The sequence below is a fragment of the Halichoerus grypus genome, chromosome 10 (genome assembly GCF_964656455.1).
Source record: "Halichoerus grypus chromosome 10, mHalGry1.hap1.1, whole genome shotgun sequence".
NCBI lineage: Eukaryota > Metazoa > Chordata > Mammalia > Carnivora > Phocidae > Halichoerus > Halichoerus grypus.
In genome coordinates this window covers 16,040,400-16,061,616 of record NC_135721.1, presented here as the reverse complement: position 1 = coordinate 16,061,616, position 21,217 = coordinate 16,040,400, and the positions used below count along the sequence as shown (strand labels likewise).

The following is a 21,217-nucleotide window of genomic DNA, read 5'->3' as shown; positions in this document are numbered from 1 at the left end:
CATACAGTGTAATATTAGTTTCAGGTGTACAACATAGTGAAAAAGGAAAACACTTTCATAATCCACCACAACACATTTTGTTCACCGTGCTCTGTTGCGCTTAAAGAAAACTAACATGCTAGGGCGCCTGGGTGGCTCAGTTGGTTAAGCGACTGCCTTCGGCTCAGGTCATGATCCTGGAGTCCCGGGATCGAGTCCCGCATCGGGCTCCCTGCTCGGCGGGGAGTCTGCTTCTCCCTCTGACCCTCCCCCCTCTCATGTGCTCTCTCTCTCCTCTCATCCTCTCTCTCAAATAAATAAATAAAATCTATAAAAAAAAAAAAAAAAAAAAAAAAAAAAGAAAACTAACATGCTAAATCTTACAGAATAAGAAAGAAAAATGTGGATTTCTACTTTTGATGCTTCAATCCTGAATTTTGCAACTTATGACATAAAACATCAAAACATGCTTGGGCAGGGCCCTTGTGTGAGATAGGAATAGATTACAATAGGTGTGAAAAATTGTGAAATCAGGCCAGCTTCCGGGGAGTGTGCACAGCATGACGTTCTCTATACAGGTCAGGGCAGTGCCAGAAAAACCCTGCACTCATAATTGGCCAAATCCTACTATCCTCACTTGCAGGGCACAGCTCATAACCGGTGGAGGGATTCCAGAGGTGTGTGATATTACCCTTGAGTTCTTATCACAGACACTGAAATTCAGGCAATTACGTTAGAGAGAAAGCAACCTAGAGTGGGTGAAACCAGAGTGATTGAGGTTTGTGGACTTGTGTTGATCTTGCACTGGTGAGGGCTGCCTATAGAAGCCACCAGCTGCCCTGCAGAGAGAACGAGGCAGAACTATGGAGGGCGTTTCCTAACATTATATGAAGTAATCCGGGCTTAGAAAGGAGTTCTGGTGTCAAGGAAGATGAGCTAAGTGCTAAGCCAGGTTCTGTTGGCCTTAATTCCATGTATTTATTGAGATGACATTTGGTCTGGGGTGTTCTTAAATTGTCGTGTAAACTCTGCCGACCCTGCGGAACATCTGAAGGCAGGTCTGCCTACCAGTAATGGCTCCCTGGATCCGGGATTGGTGGCTACACACCCTTGCCTTGTTCATCTTGCTTTCCATTGCATTCTTCAATTTCCAACTCTGAAATGCAAAAGAAAAATAATTGACACCTCTCCTGGCTTTGTCATCTGCACAGTGACAGAGTTGGTTGGTGGGGTCATCTCCGAGAACTCTCCCCTGCTCTACATTCTAACTCTCCTCTGCTTGGTGGTTCCAAAGACTAAGTGTCCTACATCAGGCAGGAGCAGTGTGATCACTACTCCACATCAACAGTGCTGGCCTGTTGGAAAAGCTACGCGATTTACTGTCTTAAACCAGCTACCTTGTCCCTTCTTTATGCCACAGCACTGATGACCCATAAACCCACCGAAACTGCCCCCCTTTAATCTCAGGCCAAAACTGCATCACCTTCAAATCTCCCTGGGGAACAGAGTGCAACCAAATCAACAGTAGTGTAGAAAAATAACTGCCCCAGTAGTAGCTCAAGACTCCAGGTGAGTCAGGTCATATCTGACCTCTCCCCTGAGGCTCTGGCCAGCTCTGGGTCTGAAATAGAATTGAGTGAGGGAGTCCGCATTCTCCAAAGATCAAGGATGAAAGGGTCAAGAAAACAAAGATCCATCCCCAAACACCAAAGAACACCATTCCTGAGTACTACAGATGCATTCGGTAGAATCTTTGCTATAGAATCAGAAAACTCACTCATAGAACTATGTGAGGACATCCCGTTTATCCCCCTGCTTTCAAAGAATTAACAATGATTCATTGAATCACTTCCTGCATGCACCCTCAGGCATGTACTGGGATGGAATCCAACCCATAGCATTTTTCAGGACTTTAATTATCTCAAAGTATCCTTTAGTAATCTTTTTCAATGTCTCACCAACATCAGCCACCCAGTTAATATCTAACCTAAGTCCTTCCTGCCACATATTGAAGCCATTTATTTTCTTTAATACCTTAGGACATATGGGAGAATAGCAGATATCCTTTTTTTTGGAATCTTTTCTCAATGTAGGAGCTTTCCTTTTGCTTTGATTCCAGTGAACAGAGTCCGCAGGAGAGAATCTCAAAGAACATAGACTGTTTAATTCTCCAAATAATAAAAAGAATCAGGAATAAAGTTTGTGTGTTTGACTTTTCCATATATTAGCTTTGTGATCTTGGGTGATCTTGCAACACCTCTGAACTTCAGTTTCTGCTTTTGTAATATAATACTTAAACCAAAAATTATTATAAAAGTTCAAAGGCTAATATCTGCAAAAAAAAATTGTCAGCTGTGAATTATAATAAAGATGTTAGATATAGTAATAATTATTTACTTGTCTTGAGGATTAAGTCCAAAGAATAATGGTAAAATAATGTTGGGAGGATATGGAGAAATTGGAAGCTTTGTGTATTGCTGGTGGGGGTGTAAAATGGTGCAACACTGGAAAATAGTATAGTGCCTCCTCAAAATAATTAAACACAGAATTACCATATGATCCAACAATTCTGCTACTAGGTATATACCCCCAAAGAACTCAATGCAGGGATTCAAACAGACATTTGTACACAAATATTTATAGCAGCATTATTCACAGTAGTAAAAAGTGGAAGCAACCCAAATGTCCACCATGGACAAGTGGACAAGCAAAATGCAGTGTATGCATATAATAGAATATTATTCAGCCTAAAAAGGAATGAAGTTCTAGGGTGCCTGGATGGCTTAGCTAGCTAAGCATCTGCCTTCAGCTCAGGTCATGATCTTGGGGTCCTGGGATCGAGTCCCACCTCAGGCTCCTTGCTCAGCAGGGAGGCCTCTCCCTGTCCCCCTGCCTTCCCCCCGCTCATGCTCTCTTTCTCTCTCTCAAAAAAATAAATAAAATATTTAAAAAAGGAATGAAGTTCTGACACATGCTACAACACAGATGAACCCCGAAGACATTATGCTAAGTGAAATAAGCCAGACACAAAAGGACAAAGATTGTTATGACTGGTGTCACATATGTAAGAGTAGTCAGACTCATGGAAACAGAAAGTAGAATGCCGATTGCAGGGGTTGGGGGAGGGAATACTGGGGAGTTGTTGTTTAATGGGTACAGAATTTCAGTTTGGAATAATGAAAAAGTTCTTGAGATAGACGGTGGTGACAGTTGCACAGTAATGTAAATGTACTTAATGCCACTGAACTATATACTAAAAAATGGTTAAAAAGGTAAGTTTTATGTCATGTATATTTTACCACAATGAAAAAAATAAAGAAGATAATGGTCACTACATGGTCCCCACTTGGCAGAGGATATGGGGGATACAAGTATAAAAGGAAAGATTGGAGAGACTGGACAATATATAAAACAATCTAGTCTAATGGGCAGCACTCTGTGATTGGAGGCTGCTGAGAAGTGGGAGGAGGTGGTAGTGAGTGTGTGGGATCAGAATGACCAGAGAATGCGGGCCTCATGGACCTAGACTGGGCATAGGTCTTTGAATGGACACAATCAAAGCCTTAATTAATTTCAGGCCTAGGAAGCATTTTCCCAGCAACAATCTCCTCCAGTTTCTGTCTTGGAAAACACCCATTTTCTTCCTGTTCCTACATGAACTCCAGGAATCCCATGCAATATCGTGTAGTGCCTTCATGCCAAGAGTCTATCCAGAGAGCTAGAGACAGGCAATCCTCAACATTTATTTGAAACGGGGGACTTGGGAGAGACGGCACAGAGAAAATCAAAAGGCCAGGTATTGATTGACAAATTATCTGCGGTCAACTGAGATAAGCAGCAGTAAACCATAAATGTCTACATTCTCCTCTCTGTGGTGCTAGAGACTAAATGTCCTGCATCAGGCAGGAGCAGTGTGATCACGACTCCAGGTCCACAGTGCTGGGCTATCTATTGTCTTAGACAAGCTACAGAGATACCACCTTGGTGCTATAAGTACAGGATGAAGCTCTGGCTTGGTAATGGCAGAAAACTGTTATGGTGGTGGATTTTATAGAGTGGTGACATCAGGCTGAGTGATATAATGGGAAGAGCATGGACTTAAGTGACAGACAGACATAAAGTCAAGTCCCAATTCTGTCATGTACTGCCTTGTGAGTTTGAAAATCATGTCACTCTCTTAGCTTCTCATATAGCGTAATAATACCTATATCACTGGGATTGTAATAAGTGGTGACAGTTTATATAATGTCCCTTAAACAGAAAGGGCCCTTTAACTATGAGAAGAAAATCAGGAAAAAAAAAAAAAGAGGTATTTTAGAGAAGGTAGCTGTGATTGCTTCTAGATTATAATAAAAACAGCTAAAGTACACAGAACTAACATTGTCCCCAGGACTGTTGTAAGAACTTTACATTTTGAACTCTTCATCCTTGGGAAACTCCTATGAGGTAAAGACCATGGTTATCCCCACTCTACATTAGGAAAGAGAAGCAGAGAAAGAAAAAGAAACTTGCCAAATGTTACAGAGCTAATAAGTGTTGACACCAGAGTCCATATTCTAAACCACGATAATATAGACCAAAATGATATTTGATAGCCCCCTAAGGAACAAATTTGCTATGCATAAAAAGATGTAACTTTGGTTTTAATAATGAGATGACCAGAGGAGACAAAAGAAAATGCAGGTTTAAATCCCCATAGCAAATAATATAAAGGTTTTTTTATGGTCATATTAAGTTTCTATCCAACAAGGAATTGTAAAGATAAAGATAAGAAAGAAACATATATCACCATGTCATATTAATAAGATACTTCATTTTTACATAGAGCCATTAAAATATTTAAAGACAGAAATATACTGATTTTCATTGCTTAAGGCTTTCATATTTTTGATAATTTTAGAATTCAAAGGTTTTAAATGGCTACAGCTCAATATGTACATTTTTCCAATTAGTACTGAAAAAGAAATAAATTACCTATTAAGAGACTTGCATGGGTAAAACCATACCTCAAAAATACCAAACGTATTATAGAAGAATATGGGGTTGCTTTGCTCCTTACTCATTACCCTGATATGACTTACAAAAAGAAAAGTATGGGCCAGAACACTCCAAAATGGAGAAACGGAAAGATGTTCTGTTGATTAGTGATTGGCATAAAGCACACAATGTCAGTTCTTAGTACAGAATTCATTTAATGAAAAACTTTATGAATTAACAGATTGCTTAGCAAATAATAAAAGAATATTATGAATCAGTACTCGTGGAATATAGGAAACTTCATAGCCCTGAATGCCTTTCTAATGAAACAAACAAAAAATGAACTGCACTCAAGACATTAGAAAAAGAACACAAAATAAAACCAAGGAAAGTAGAAGGAAGGAATTAATAAAAATAAAAGCAAAAATAAATAAATTAGAAAATGTTAACATTGTTAAATAAATTCAATGTAATAATTGTGATTTATCACATTGGGGGATTCAAGCATCAGGTCTCTATGGTACTCTGGAGAAACTATCAGTTTCTTCTCTATCCCTAAGTAGTTGTCAAATTTTTTCAAATAAAAGTGAACACCCACTCCTGATTAAAACAACAGTAAGTTAGGAATGGAGGGGAACTTTCCTAACTCAATTCTGCATATCTGCCAGAAACTTAAATCTCCTGTCTTATTTGGGCAGATACCAAAGAAGCTTATTTCCCACTTAAGTGTTAGTCCAAGGCGAGTGTTGCCAGTCAGCACGAAGCTCTCCTCCATACGGCCTTACACATATTCAGAATCCCTGCATCTCGTGGCCCCATCTCCTTGAACCTCATCACTTTTATCCAAGCTTCAAAAAGGACGATGGAGGAATACAAATGAGAGCTTTTTATGGGCCCGGCATGAATATTGTCCACATTGCACTGGAGAACTTAGTCACCTGGCTCTACAGTGAGAGAGGCAGGGAGATGGACTCTAGCTATCTGTCCAAAGGGAAAACGGGAAAATTGTTTCAGTGGACAGTGCTCCCTGCCACAGTCAGTTTCCCTGGCTTCACTATCTATACATGCCCTTCTTCACACTCACCTGCTCACCAAGAGAGAGGACCCCAAATCCCAGGCAGGTACTGCATTCATCTCAAGGTTCAAGAACTCTGAGTGCTGTACAGTCCAGTCCATCAAATACCAATATGGCTCATTATGGGTTGATGACCTATGCACTAAAAAACAGTAACCACTCCCACACTCCCACCCACCTGAAACAAGTTAACAGAGCAGGGAAGGACATTAGCAATAAAAACTTTCATTTTAGAAAAAAGGGAATGGGACACACACCAAATCTCACACCAAACACATAATTAAAACCCTGATGGAGCCATATCTAAACATGAAAATACCTAATCACAAAAGATTGAACCATGAAATATTAAAAGGCACTATAATAAAAATAGGTTTTAATTATGTATTAGGAAGGCCTCCTGAGCACGACACAATATCCAGAAATCTTAAAGTAAAAAATGGACAGGTCTGTCCTCACAAAAATGTAAAATTTCTGTATCTCAGAAGTTATCTTAAACAAAATTAAAAGGCATATTTAACAAATATTTACAACGTAGGTGACAATTGCTTACTATCTCTAATATCAATGAGAAAAAGGCAAATAACCCAAAGTAAAAGTAGAAGTTTTGCCTTCCACTTAGGAAACTAATTGCAGACAGCAATGTTCCCTCCTTCCCCAACCCTCTCTATCCTTCTACTCTAAGCCTTAAATTTATTTTTTGACTATGAGAATACATACCTTATTCTGTAAAGTCAAAGAGAAATTTTTAGCTAATCAAAATTATGAAAAATTCCTGAGAGTCTAAAAATACACAGGATAAGTTTGAAGAGGTAAGTGCAGCCTGGAGTTCGTTCTGGAGCCTTTTGGAAAGTATCTCACAGAAGACAGAAGCATCACCAGGGCTATCTCATGCCTTCAGGTTGTAGAAGCTAGGTGCTGAGAGGAGGGCTTCAATGCACATGACACGGACATGATTTGGGGTACCCACGCTGTTTGTGCCATGTGCAGCCCACTCCTCTCCTCCACATCCATTCAGGTGTCTCCTTGGGTAGGGGTCATGTTGAAGGGGAGCAGAGCCTGAAAATGCCCAGGTGGAATGACTACACCCAGAATATTGGCTTCTAAGATATCCCACCCAGCATGCATCCCATCTTTTTCGCATTCACCCTGAAAACATTGTGGAGCACAAACCTCAATAGCTACTTCTACAACTCTCTGACAGCTGGCTGTGGGACCAGAAGGATAGAGAATCCAGACAGGGGATCGGAGCCACAAAGATGAGCCCATAGGCAAAATCACCAACATCTGGCATGAAGCCATCATGAAAAATAGTTAACAACCCAACAGAAGAATTATAATTATGAAAAATTAATAGAGTGATAAGAAAAGGACTTTAACACAAATTCAATGTCTTCAGACATAGCATGACATCACAATCGGAACTGTCTGCTATAAAACAAACCAAACACAAACCTTAGGAAAAAAAACATAATTACTGAAATTAAAAATTCAATAGATAGGAGTAGAAGAATGGGCCCAGCTGAGAAGGAAATTAGATATCTGGAAGACAGCCTTGGAATGAAGCACAAGGTGAAACCTTAAGAGACATGAAGGAAAGTTCTGTAAGTCATAGCATCTATCTAATGGAGAATAATGAGGATAGAAGAGAGAGAAAATCTGAGGAAATAACAGGATAAAATTTCCTCTTATAGTTGAAGAAGCATAAATCCTCAGATTGAAATGCTCCACCAAATATACGGCAGGATTAAAATAAACACACACACACACAAAACAAAAGGCAATGTACAAAGGTAATGACAGTTCATAACATTAAATACACAGTCAATATGCTAGGCATGAGAATAGCTACAAGGATAAAGAGAAGCTGAGGAAGCTTCCAGAGAGGGTGAGAAAATGACTATTCACAGTAATTCTAATCAGATTTAGCAGTAGGTGTTTCATCAACAGTGCTAGGTGAAAAAAAGACATTGGACAATATTTTCCTTTGCAGAAAGCAAAGAAGTTCAAATCTAAATATCTATATGCAGACATATTATTATTGAAATGTGAGAATGACATAAGATTTTTTTTCAAATACCCAGAAAGTCAGAGTTTTAACAACTCAATAGGTGCTGTCTGAAAGTTAAGAGAACTACTAGAGAATATACAAAGAAAATGAATCCAAGACTTAACAACAAGCTGCAGTAGTTAGCAGGAAAATAATACAACTATTTTTTTCTATGGGACATAATTAAAAAATTATTTTTTTAAAGATTTTATTTATTTATTTGACAGAGGGAGACACAGTGAGAGAGGGAACACAAGCAGGGGGGTGGGAGAGGGAGAAGCAGGCTTCCCGCTGAGCAGGGAGCCTGATGCGGGGCTCGATCCCAGGACCCTGGGATCATGACCTGAGCCGAAGGCAGACGCTTAAAGCCTGAGCCACCTAGGCGCCCCAAAAAATTATTTTTTAAAAACAAAATTTTGGTGCCAAAATTTCAGATTATGTCAACATGGGATATGGAAGATGGAGGCAGGGATGCTGATGAAGAATTCAGGAAAATAAAAGCATTCAAAGATTCATCAAAAATGATCGGTAGATAGTACGTAACCTCAGATGCAGTTAGAAAAATATAAATTTAACAACTTATGATAAAAATTTAAGCATAACCTCTAGAAGCATAAAAATAAAATGTGTGTGGTTTTCAAAGTAGTAAATGAAAGAAAGAACAAAGGAAATCCCAGTAATCCATAGAAAGGCTAAAGGGAAATGAGAGAAAGGATGGCAAATGGAAACACAAAATGACATGGCGAGAATAGGTCTAAATACATCCAAATAATGATAAAAATTAATTGGGTAAGTTTGTTTTATAAAAGGTAAAATAGGTTGGATTTTAAGAATCCAGCCATGTGCAGCTTACTAGAGAAAGTTGAAACTATGATTACTCCAAGTTTGAAAACATACTCCCAGCAACTACTAACAGAAAGCTACTAACAGCACCATCAATATCACACAAAACAGAATTGAAAGTCAGGAAGATTACAAGTTTAAAAAAGGACATTTCACAAATAGAGCTACCCTACAACCCAGCAATTGTACTACTAAGTATTTACCCCCAAGACACAGATATAGTGAAAAGAAGGGCCATATGCACCCCAATGTTCATGGCAGCAATGTCCACAATAGCCAAACTGTGGAAGGAGCCAAGGTGTCCTTCAACAGAAGAATGGATAAAGAAGATGTGGTTCATATATACAATGGAATATTACTCAGCCATCAGAAAGGATGAATACCCACCATTTTCATTGACATGGATGGAACTGGAGGGGATTATGCTAAGTGAAATAAGTCAAGCAGAGAAAGACAATTATCATACGGTTTCACTCATATGTGGATTATAAGGAATAACGTGAGGACCACAGGGGAAGGGAGGGAAAACTGAATGGGAAGAAATCAGAGAGGGAGACAAACCATGAGAGACTCTGGACTCCGGGAACCAAACTGAGGGTTACAGAGGGAGGGGGTTGAGGGGATGGGGTAACTGGGTGATGGGTATTAAGGAGGGCACGGGTTCTGATGAGCACTGGGCGTTATATGCAACTAATGAATCGTTGAACCCTATGTCAAAAACTAATGATGTACTACATGCTGGCTAACTGAACATAATAAAAAAGGACACCTCACATTGTTAAATAATTCACCGTGAAGATATAATAATCATGAACTTAAATGTTCCTAACATCATTTTGGAGTACATGAAAAATTGGTAAAATCACAAAAGGAAATCAGCAAATCCACATCTGAGAGGTCTGTTAAAGTCTCCCACTATGATGTACTATGAGTTACAACAGAGTACTTAATATAATTAACAAGTTTATTCTAATAGATATGCATAGAACTCATATTCAACAGAGAATACATAATTTGTTCATTTATTCAGTTAAAATTTACAAAAATCGGTCCTATAGAAGGCCACTAAGAAAATTACAATAAATTTTTTTTTTTTTAAAGATTTTTATTTATTTATTTAACAGAGATAGAGAGCACAAGTAGGCAGAGCGGCAGACAGAGGGAGAGGGAGAAGCAGGCTCTCCACCGAGCAGGGAGCCCGATGCAGGGCTCGATCCCAGGACCCTGGGATCATGACCTGAGCTGAAGGCAGCCGCTTAACCGACTGAGCCACTCAGGCGCCCCTACAATAAATTTTTTAAAAAGATATATAGAAATACATAGACCACTTCACTGAATATAGTATATTAAAACTAGAAATTTTTTTAAAAAGTTGAATCCAGGCATCTAGATATTTTAAGTCACTTCTAAATAATTCATTGGTAAAGAAAACGTCAAAATTGAAATTTCAAATCGTTTAGAAAATAATAAAAATGAAAGCACCCATATCAGAACCTATATGTTTTGTTCGTGGACAGATATATATATGGTTTTAAATGCATTACACATTAACCTAAGAAGCTAGGAAATAACTCAGATAAGCCCATAGAAAGTGGAAAGAAAAAATAAAAATAATAAAAGCAGAAATGGGTAAAATAGCAAACAACTCCATCTCTTCTACCTCCTACCTCATTTCTTCTCTTTCTTATAGCAAAACTCTTCAAAATAATCATCTAACTCTCACTGTCTCCAGTTTTTTCCTCCATTTTTGTAAACCCTTCCAACCATCTTCAACACTCCACCAAAATTTATCTTGCTAAGGCTACCACTTGTACATTTCAACTTTAATTTTTTCTGACCCATCAGTAGGTTGATCATGTACTTTTGAGAGTAAAGGGGAGTGCTGTTAATTATTATACCTGAAAATAGACATAAATTGGGGCATATGGTCACCCCAACTATCAGCAGCATTTAGCTAGGATTAGTGCATGGCATAGAGCGCATTAAAAATAGTTACCTAATAGATGGCATTTATCAGCTCCCCAAACTCCCCCCCCGTTTTTCTTTTTGTTGCCAATTGAATATAATAAAAATCTTCCCAAGATTAATCAAGGAAAAAAGAGAAGCCACAAAAAGCACATTAGGAATGAGTGAAAGTCGTAGATGCTCATATGTAAAAGATAAAAGGAAGCTATGAGAATATAACAACTTTACACTAATTCACTGGAAAACCTAGATGAAATGAATACACTCCCTGTAATACAAATGATTAAATTTGACCTAAGGTGGAATAGAAAACCTGAATAAATCAATCACTGTTTTAAAAAATATTTCTGAGGGGCACCTGGGTGGCTCAGTCAGTTAAGCATCTGACTCTTAGTTTCAGCTCAGATCATGATCTCTGGGTCATGGGGTCCAGCCCTGGGTGAGCTCCACACTCGGCAGGGAGTCTGCTTGAGATTCTCTCTCCCTCCGTCCCTCCCCGCTGCTTGCTCTCTCTCTCTCAAAATAAATAAATCTTTTTTAAAAATAAATAAATTAAAAAATATTTCTCAATCGCTTCCTGGCCTTTTGGCTAAGATCAAGTGTAGTATCTGTTCTTATCAGTTTAAAAAATATTTCTCAGCTGTGCTATGGGAAATTAAGAAAGTGACCTGCATACCTGATGGGGCCAATATAACAGGGCAGTAAGAAACTCCTTACAAAAAAGTCAGAGAATTACATAGTAGAAAGAATATAGATTTTTTAATCAAAGAACCAGGTTTGGCTTCGTATTTCCTGATTTCAAACTATATTATAAAGCTATAGTAATCAAAATAATATAATATTAGCATGAAAAGAGGCACATAGATCAATAGAACAAAGAAGCCAAAAATACACTCATGCATAGAGTGAGGTCAATTAATTAAAAACAAAGGAGCCAACAATATACAATAAGGAAGGGATAGTCTCTTCAACAAATGGTATTGCAAAAATTGGACAACCTCATGCAAAAGAATGAAACTGGATCCCTATCCTACACCATATACAAAATTCAACTCAAAATGAATTAAGGACTTAAATTTAAGATCTGAAACCATAAAACTCCTAGAAGAAAACATTCAGTGGTAAGCAAAGATCTTTTGGAATTAACAAAAGTGAAAATAAAGCTAGTGGCACTACATCAAACTAAAAATTAGCTTTGGTACAGCAAAAGAAACAATCAAAAAACAAAAAGTTAATTTGCAAATGATATATATGATGAAGTGTTAATATCCAAAATATATAAAGAATTCACACAACTCAATAGCAAAAAACAATTTGATTTAAAAATAGGCAGAGGAACCAAATAGGTATTTTTCCAAAGAAGACATACAAATGGCCAACAGATACATGAAAAGGTGCACAACATCACTAATCACTTGGGAAATGCAAATTAAAACCACAATAAATCACCTCACACCTGTTAGAATGGCTCTTCTCAAAAAGAAAAGAGATAACAAGTGTTGGCAAGGATGTGGGAAAAAGGGGACCCTTTAGCACTGCTGGTGAGAATGTAAATTGGTGCAGCTACTATGGATAACAGCATGGAGGTCCCTCAAAAAATTAAAAATAGAACTACCATATGATCCAGCAATCCTACTTCTGGGTATATATCCAAAGGAAATGAAAATAGGATATCTAAGAGATACCTACATTTTCATGCTCATTACAGAATTATTCACAATTGCAAAGATATGGAAACAACCTAAGTGTCCATCAACAGATGAATGGATAAAGAAGATGTGGGAGATATATATATACACAAGGGAGTATTATTCAGCCATGAGAAAGAAGGAAATCCTGCCATTTGCAGCAACATGAATGGCATAATGCTAAGTGAATTAAGTTAGACAGAGAAAGACAAATACCACATGGCATCACTTGTGTGTGGAATCTAAAGAGAAAGCCAACCTCATAGGAACAGAAAGTAGAAAAGTGGTTGCCAGGCCTGGGTGGGGGGGGGGGTGCAGAGGGAGGAGAGAATAGGAAGAGGTGGTAAAAGGGTACAAACTTTTAGCTTTAAAATGAGTAAGGATCTGGGGTGCCTGGCTGGCTCAGTTGGTAGAGCATGCAATTCTTGATCTCGGGGTCATGAGTTTGAGCCCCATGTTGGGTATAGAGGATTACTTAAAAATAAAATCTGTAAGTAAGTAAATAAATAAATAAATAAATGAGTACAGATCTAATGTACAACACAGTGACTATAGTTGGTAACACTGTATTTTATAATTAAAATTTGCTAAGAGAGTAGAACTTAAGTGTTCTCACCAAATATATATATGTGATTATAAAATATATACATAACATTATATATATATATATATGTATACTACATGTAAAAACATGTGAGGTGATGATGTGTTAATTAACTAGATGGGAGAAATACTTTTACAATGTATACACATATATCAAATCATCACAATGTACACGTTAAATATCTTAAAATTTTATGTGAAGTATAACTTAATAAATCTGAAAGAGAGAGAGAGAGGAAAAGACCAGGTTCAAACACTGGCTCAGCCTCTTCCCAGCTGTGTAACCTTGATATGTCACCTATTTTAATAGAGGGTACCCATCCAAGACAGCCTTCAGAGTCATGACATTATCCTACTGCCTTAGGCTGATGCCACTACTTTCCTGAGAAAGCAATAGGGAAAAAATGATCCAGGGGGTCCTAGCTTCATCAGTATGTATTCCTTTGGTTGTATTTTTATTTGTTTTGTGTTTTGAGGCTCCTATTTTGTGGGGCTCTGCTCCTAAGTTCCTCACCCAGTAGGCAGATTTTAATCAAAATTTACAGTGTATTAGGGACATACCACTCCAAAGCATCCCATACCATTTCAAAGCAATTTCAGCTCCCCTAATCTCACCTCTGATCTAGAACCCCCTAAGGAAAATGTGAGCAATAAAACAAGGCAAAACTAGAATATCCCTTCATCTAGCTCTCTCCCTAAATGTTGCCCATGATGCCTTCCCTTGCCAAGGCACCATTGCCTGTCTGTACCGAGTACCCTTCTGTTCCCCTAAGAATCCTCAAATAGATGAATATATGCTGATACGGAAGCATCAAAGCCAATATTTCAACGGTTTCAGAAGCTGCCCCATTTTCAACCATTAGCTCAAAAAAGGAAGCAATGAGATCAAGACCTTATAGTAACATAGGAATCTTTAAAAGGGTTGGGAGTTACTTAAAAAGTTAGTAAGTGTATGAGGATTGTTAGTGAGAAAATAAACTGGTGCAAATTCCTTGGAGTGCAGGGCAATTTGATATCTGTCATCGTTTACCAGCTGTGTGATGCTGAGCTTTATTTTCCTTCCTGGCAAAATGGAGCTCTAATACCTACCTCCTAGTTTTGTTTCAAAGATTAAATGTGATAGAGGGTCTTATACATAGTTTGTACTTAACAAGTATTACTTCCTACCTTAATCAACTTGGGCTGCCATAACACAATACCAAACACTGGGCAGCTTAAAGAACAGAAATGTATTTCTCACAGTTCTGGAGGCTGAAGTCCAAGATCCAGGTGCCAGGAAGATAATTCATTCTAAGACTTCTTCTCTTAGGAAGAAGGGAGGACGGAAGATGGCGGGGGTGTTAGGGGGTGTAGACTGAGAGAGAGAGGGAGGGAGAGATGGAGGGGGAGAGGGGGGAAAGAGACTACTCACTGGTGTCTCTTTTTATAAGAGCACTAGTCTCATCATGAGGACCCCACCCTCAATATCTCATCCAACCCTAATTACCTCCAAAAGACCCCACCTTTATTTTTTTTTAAGATTTTATTTATTTATTTGACAGAGAGAGATAGTGAGAGAGAGAGAGCACAAGCAGGGGGAGCAGCAGGCAGGCAGAGGGAGAGGGAGAAGTAGGCTCCCGGCTGAACAAGGAGTCCAATGTGGGGCTCGATCCCAGGACCCTGGGATCAGGACCTGAGCCGAAGGCAGCCGCTTAACCCAGTGAGCCAACCAGGCGCCCCAAGTCCCCACCTTTAAATATCATCCCTTTGGGGGTTAAGACTTCAACAAATGAATTCGGAGGCGACACAAACATTTCATCCATAGCATCACCACCTGTGGAAGGAGAATTTTAAGAAAGAGAAAGATACTTGCTTAGACTTTGGTTTCTATTAAAACAGATGTTAAGAAATTTATTCCAGGATATCAGGTTTAAGCTGGGATTTCATTTTTAAGTTGGAAAATATATTCTAGGGTTTTCTTTTTATGCCCTGAGGCAGGAACAGTATCATCCTACCAAGCATATAGCAGGCTTATTATCTCTCTCAGAAGGTATGGGAAGGAACTATTTCCTCTGATCCATTTCAGAGACAAGAAGAAGTTCAGGGATGGGGCCACAAAGCGTAGTGGGCTTTGGCCACAGGATAGTTCCTATAATGCTTAACTAAAATTTATCTTAGGCTTCCTTGGCAAACTATTCAGGAGGTGGACACATACCAGAGATCTTGCACACACCTGCCTTTATTCTGATCTGAATTCAGTCACCTAGTAATAATGAGAATTTTCCATTAGAATGACTTACTTTAATGCCCAAATTCTAACTTTAAACCTTGCTAGGCTAAGCAAAAAAAGCCAGACACAAAAGGTACCTGCTGTGTTTCCATTAATATGAAGTTCTAAAACAGGCAAAACTAATCTTTGATGCTAGAAATCAGGACTGTAGTTGCCTCAAGAAGGGCAGGAATTGAGTTAGAAGGGTCACCAGGGAACTTTCTGGAGTAATGGAAATATTCTATAGCTTGAGGGCTTACACATTTGTCAAAACTCACCAAACTGCACTTAAGATCTGCTCATTTCACTGTAAATAACACCTCAGTTATAAAAAGTGAATATATGAATGTAGGCTCTTTTGTATCAAGTGGAATGTAATTATGAAAATTATGTGCATTTTTCCTTGGAAAGATCTGTCAGAAATCTAGATTCATGTTTTTATATAGTCTTCAGTAGCAAACACGAGTATGGATGGGATAGAAGACATATGTTCCTCAGGAATTCTCCTGCATTTCTGTAGCCATCCGTAAAATTGCAGTTCTCGCTGGGAAGGGAGGGACAGTGGAAATTAACACTTTTTAATGGGATATATTGGAGTTACCAGGCTGTTTTTCTAGTGTAGATATGGGCTATCTCCCTACTTCACCCCCAAAGATTCTCTTATGATGTTCCCCCCACTTTAAGAACCATTCCAGAGTGTGCCACTCTTATTAATGGGAATGTTGTACCCCTCAGAGATGTTTCGTGAAAGTCCTTGATTCTATGAGGTTGGGTCATTCAGGCAGACCAACCTCTGCCTCCCTTTCTTACTGCCATCTACCAACTTCTCAGGTACTCCTCTTCATTAATTGACAATGATAGGACCTGCATCTTTCTCTCTACCCCAGTTACTATCGTAATTCTGGATGATATCAAGGTTCATGTAAATGAGCCATCCAGAAACACAGACTTGGACCTCCATTATTCCAGTAGCCGTCACCTCTACTCTACATGGCTAAGCCATGCTTGGAATCTTACTATCATCTGGAGCTGCACCAGATCAGAAATTCTGAATTCCATTATTCCACTATGGGCCTGAACATCTCATCCTTCTACTTCTCTTGTGCCTTCATTCCCATTAAACCTACTTTTTGACTGCATAGACCTCCAGTTCTTTAACCCCACAATTTTTTCCCAGTCTATGAGGAACTTCTAAAGCTTCCTTGCCGACCTAATCTATAATAACATGATTGGTTGTCTCAATTATTCTTTGCCAGTATCTTTGACACATTTTGTTAATATACTTTCCCTGCTACGTCAACGGTACAGTTAATCTCCATCCCAAGATCGATGCAACATTACTGCTTATATATCTCCTTATTCTTGTGCGCACATGTCTCTTAGCAACACCTGTTGACCCTTTTACTTGCTTTTGGTCAGACTGCTCTCCAACCTCCTGAACAGTTATTCCAAACATCTGCCAATCTCCTCAAAACCCTCAGCAAGATCACCTAGGCTCCTATGTCATGGAGAAATTGAAATCATCAAGCTTACTCTCCATTTGCTTCTTGCTTTTAGTCAGCAGTTTTAATGTATTTTCTAGCTCACATTCTCATTCATATCTATACCCTTGGCTCCTTTCCCAAAGTCTAAGAACATAAGGTAAACCTTAAGGTATCACAAAGTCAGTGCCTAAACTTAACTCACCCCCTTCTGACTCCTTTGGCACTTTATCAATCATCTTCTTTTTGTTCAAATATCAATCTCTTTCTTCTCACTTGTTCCTTCTCTTTGGCCTATAAACATGCTCATGTCAGGCCCATAATAAAAACAAGTCATCTGAACCCCAGGATTTGGTCTAGCTACTGTTTATCTTATCATCACCATCTTATTAAGATTGTATTTGCTTAGTATAACAATGGCTCTAATTGGTAAATCTTGTGGGTATTTTAAACCCCAATTTAAATGGACCATAGAGAAACATTAACTGACCATCCTAAAATAAACACTCCAAAATCATAAGAGCTAATAAACAAGGTTAGCAAGCTTACAGGACACAAGGTCAACATACAAAAATCAATTAGTTTAGAGATATCACCTTACACCTGTCACAATGGCTAAAATCAAAAGACAAGAAGTAAGTGTTTGTGAGGATGTGGAGAAAAAGGAACTCTTGTGCACTGTTGATAGGAATGTAAATTGGTACAGCCACTGTGGAAAACAGTGTGGATGTTCCTCAAAAATTTTTTTAAAAAATACCATATGATCCAATTACAGAATACTTACCCAAAGAAAATGAAAACACTAATTTGAAAAGATATATGCACCCCTATTTTATTGTAGCATTATTTATAATAGCCAAGATATGGAAGCAACCTAAGTGTCCATCAATAGATAAACAGATAAAGAAGATGTGGTGCACACACACATATACATATATACACATATACAATGGACTATTACACATCCATAAAAAAAGGATGATATCTTGCCATTTGAGACAACATAGATTGACCTAGAGGATATTATGCTAAGTGAAATAATTCAGACAAAGACAAATACCATATTATTTCACTCATATGTGGAATCTAAAAAACAAAACAAATGAATAGACAAAAAGGCAGAATCAGACCTATAAATACAGAGAACTGATGGTCCCCAGAGAGAAGGAGGGGTGGGAGGATGGGCAAAATGGGTGAGGGGACTGGGAAATACTGACTTCCAGTTATGGAATTAATAAGTCATGGAAATAAAAGGCACAGCACAGGAAATATAGTCAGTGATATTACAATAGCATTGTATGGTGATAGACAGTAGCTACACTTGTGGTGAGCATAGCATAATGTTTAGAGACGTTGAATCACTATGTTGCACACCTGAAACTAATGTAACATCGTGTATCAACTATACTCAGATAAAACAACTGAAATAAAAAATAATTATTTTATTTCTATACAGGAGCAATGCACAATCCAAAAATGAAATTTAGAAAACAGTCCCACTTAGAGTATAAATATTTAGGAATAAATTTAACAAAAGAAGTATAATATTTGTAAACTTAAAATAAGAAACCATCATTGAAAGAAATTAAAGAAGACTTAAGTAAATGGAAAGACATCTGATATTTAAGAATTGAAAGACAGTCCATTTCAAAACTTACTACAAAGCTACTGTAAACAAAACAGTGTTGGGCGCCTGGGTGGCTCAGTTGGTTAAGCGACTGCCTTCGGCTCAGGTCATGATCCTGGAGTCCCAGGATCGAGTCCCGCATCGGGCTCCCTGCTCGGCAGGGAGTCTGCTTCTCCCTCTGACCCTCCTCCCTCTCATGCTCTCTGTTTCTCATTCTCTCTCTCTCAAATAAAAAAAAAAAAAAAAAAAAAAAAACCAGTGTTGTACTGGCATAAGAGTAGACATATAGATAGAGAGTAGAATTGAAAGTCCAGAAATAAACTCTCACATTTATGGTCAAATGACTTTTGACAAGGATGCAAAGAGATTCAATGGGAAAGAATCATCTTTTCAATAAATGGCGCTGATATAACTGCATATGCAAATGCAAAAAAAATGAAGTTGAAACTTCAGGTTTCAGCCCTACTTATAGACAGCTTGGAAGTCATCAGTCCCAATCTTATATGAAAAACTGAACAAACTAAAAATTAATGACTTTTCTTGGACTCATAAGTGAGCTGAGGTTGGGGGGCTAGCCACCCCAAAATCTGGACAAAGAATGGAATCCAGGGACACCTCCGTGGCTCAGTCAGTTAAGTATCCCACTCTTGATCTCAGCCCAGGTCTTGATCTCAGGGTCATGGGTTCAAGCCCTGGATTGGGCTCCATGCTGGGCATGGGGCCTACTTAAAAAAATAATAATAAAATAATGGAATCCAGAGAGTCACTGAGATCTGCTTACTTGGAGCACTGAAGCCATGCATTGATAGGAACACTTTGTGGTAATTTCAACAAATTGCTGGAGCTGAGTGTGGACTACTATGAGAGAAAGAGACTCCTGGAGTCTGTGCTCTTAGGGGGTCTCTCTCGCTTTCATGGGCTTTACTTCTCAGAACCCCACCAGGTGAAGAGCCAAGAAAGGTAATCTCATAGCTCTGACATGTGATGAAGAAATTTTCTTTTTTTTTTTTAGTAAAGCCAGAATTTCTTCCATAACAAAGTCCTACTGTCCAGGGGAAAGATTTTACCAGAGTCTTATTCTACCTGGGAGAAGTACACTGCCTTGATTCTAGTTCCCTCTACCTTTCCTGTCTTACTTAAGGGGTGGGGGGAGTCTAAGAAACACTTGTGAGGGTCACATCCCAGGGACCCAGGCACACTAAAACACTGAGATTTAACCATACAATTACAGAATGCTACTCCTTTCCAAAACCTCACCACCACAAACACAGACTCTAAGGAAGAGGAATCCCAGGACAACCGGGGACACAAAAACAAAGACACTACAGAAATTTGAAGCCTCTGGCACCTACAGCTACAGCAAACATTAAACACAGCCCAACTCACAGTAGACCTACTTGGCTTCATTTATTTTAGTCATTCATAAATTTACTCAGCCTATCATAAACTCTTTTATTGAACATGTGATTGGTTACATGGCAAAACATGCCTAACCTCTCTAATACTTTTCACATTATATAAATAACTGTATTATCATATCATTTTAATCTCTGCCTACCTTATTGCCCCAATTTTAGTTGAAGTCCGTTAAGGACAACATCTGTGTTTTACTTTTCTGTACCTTCTATGGGTAGGCTAACACAGTGATGAGTGAGTAAGTGCATGGATAAATGAATGAATGAATCAGCATAAGACTGTCTTTGGAGTGACAAGGGAGTCCTTGGAGGGAGGTACTGCAGTTCTGATTATTATTGCTCCGATAGAACTTTCTTGGTCCCGGACATCCGCCTCCAGGGAAGGAGTATGGTACAGTGGGGAATGGTCTAAAGTCTGGAAGTCTGGTTTCTAGAGCTGAATGTGCCATTTGGTGGCTATGGGGCCTTGGAGAGCTCAACTCTGGGCTTTTTTGCAGATCTGTAAAATAAACATTCCTTTCAGTTCTATCATTCCAAGATTCTTGAAGCCACTGGTCCTTATTAAAATGAAAAAAAATTCCAAAATAAACTCTGAATATAGAAAATGAATATCTCTTCTTATATCCTCTAATAGCTAGGACTTATTAAATGCCTGCTATATTCACGCACTGTTTTAACTGCATCACCTGTATTAACTTATTTATTCCTATGAGATAAAACTATTTTATCCCTCTTTCACATGTGAAGCACAGAACGGTTATGTGACTTACATAGCTGGTAGCAGAATTAACTTCAGATCCAGGCAGTCTGGCGCCGGTAGCTGTGCTCTTGATCCTAATGTTTCTCCCATGCCCAAGGGTAGCACCAGTCTTCTGCCCTTGGAACCAATGGCCTCTTCCATCGCCATATAGTTCATTTGAAAGACTAAACTCTTGCCTTTATGGAAAGTGATCATTCAGAATGATGCTGTGAGGGAACACCATTCCCAGGAGAGGAAAGACATATTTACTAATGCCCTCATTTGGGCCAAGAGCCTTTGTTTTATTTGATATTACCGGTCCTCGATTGGGAAATCAACTTGTGGAGAGGCTTTTGACCTGACTTTTGGACAGAATGCCATTCTTTTCCCAAAACCATATCAAACACGAGGTTGAAAGGTGAGTCCTTTCATTGCAACATCACCTATCTTCCTCCTGCTGAGAGGGTTCTGTTTGATTCAATGTCAGAGAAGGCTTCCTCTATCAGTTCTTCCACAGGAACTGGACT

The 21,217-nt window shown here is 38.7% G+C and overlaps 1 protein-coding gene and 1 pseudogene across 1 annotated transcript in view; one reads left to right on the top strand and one right to left on the bottom strand.

Moving 5' to 3' along the window:
* Positions 1-20,944, bottom strand: part of TDRD15 (tudor domain containing 15) — a 73,666-nt gene extending 52,722 nt beyond the window's left edge. The window contains exon 1 of the mRNA XM_036112723.2: positions 20,722-20,944. The gene's annotated coding sequence lies outside the window, so the exon portion shown is untranslated. The remainder of the gene's footprint in view (positions 1-20,721) is intronic.
* LOC118548928 (U2 spliceosomal RNA) lies at positions 11,459-11,604 on the top strand (annotated as a pseudogene).
* Positions 20,945-21,217: the final 273 nt, after the last annotated feature.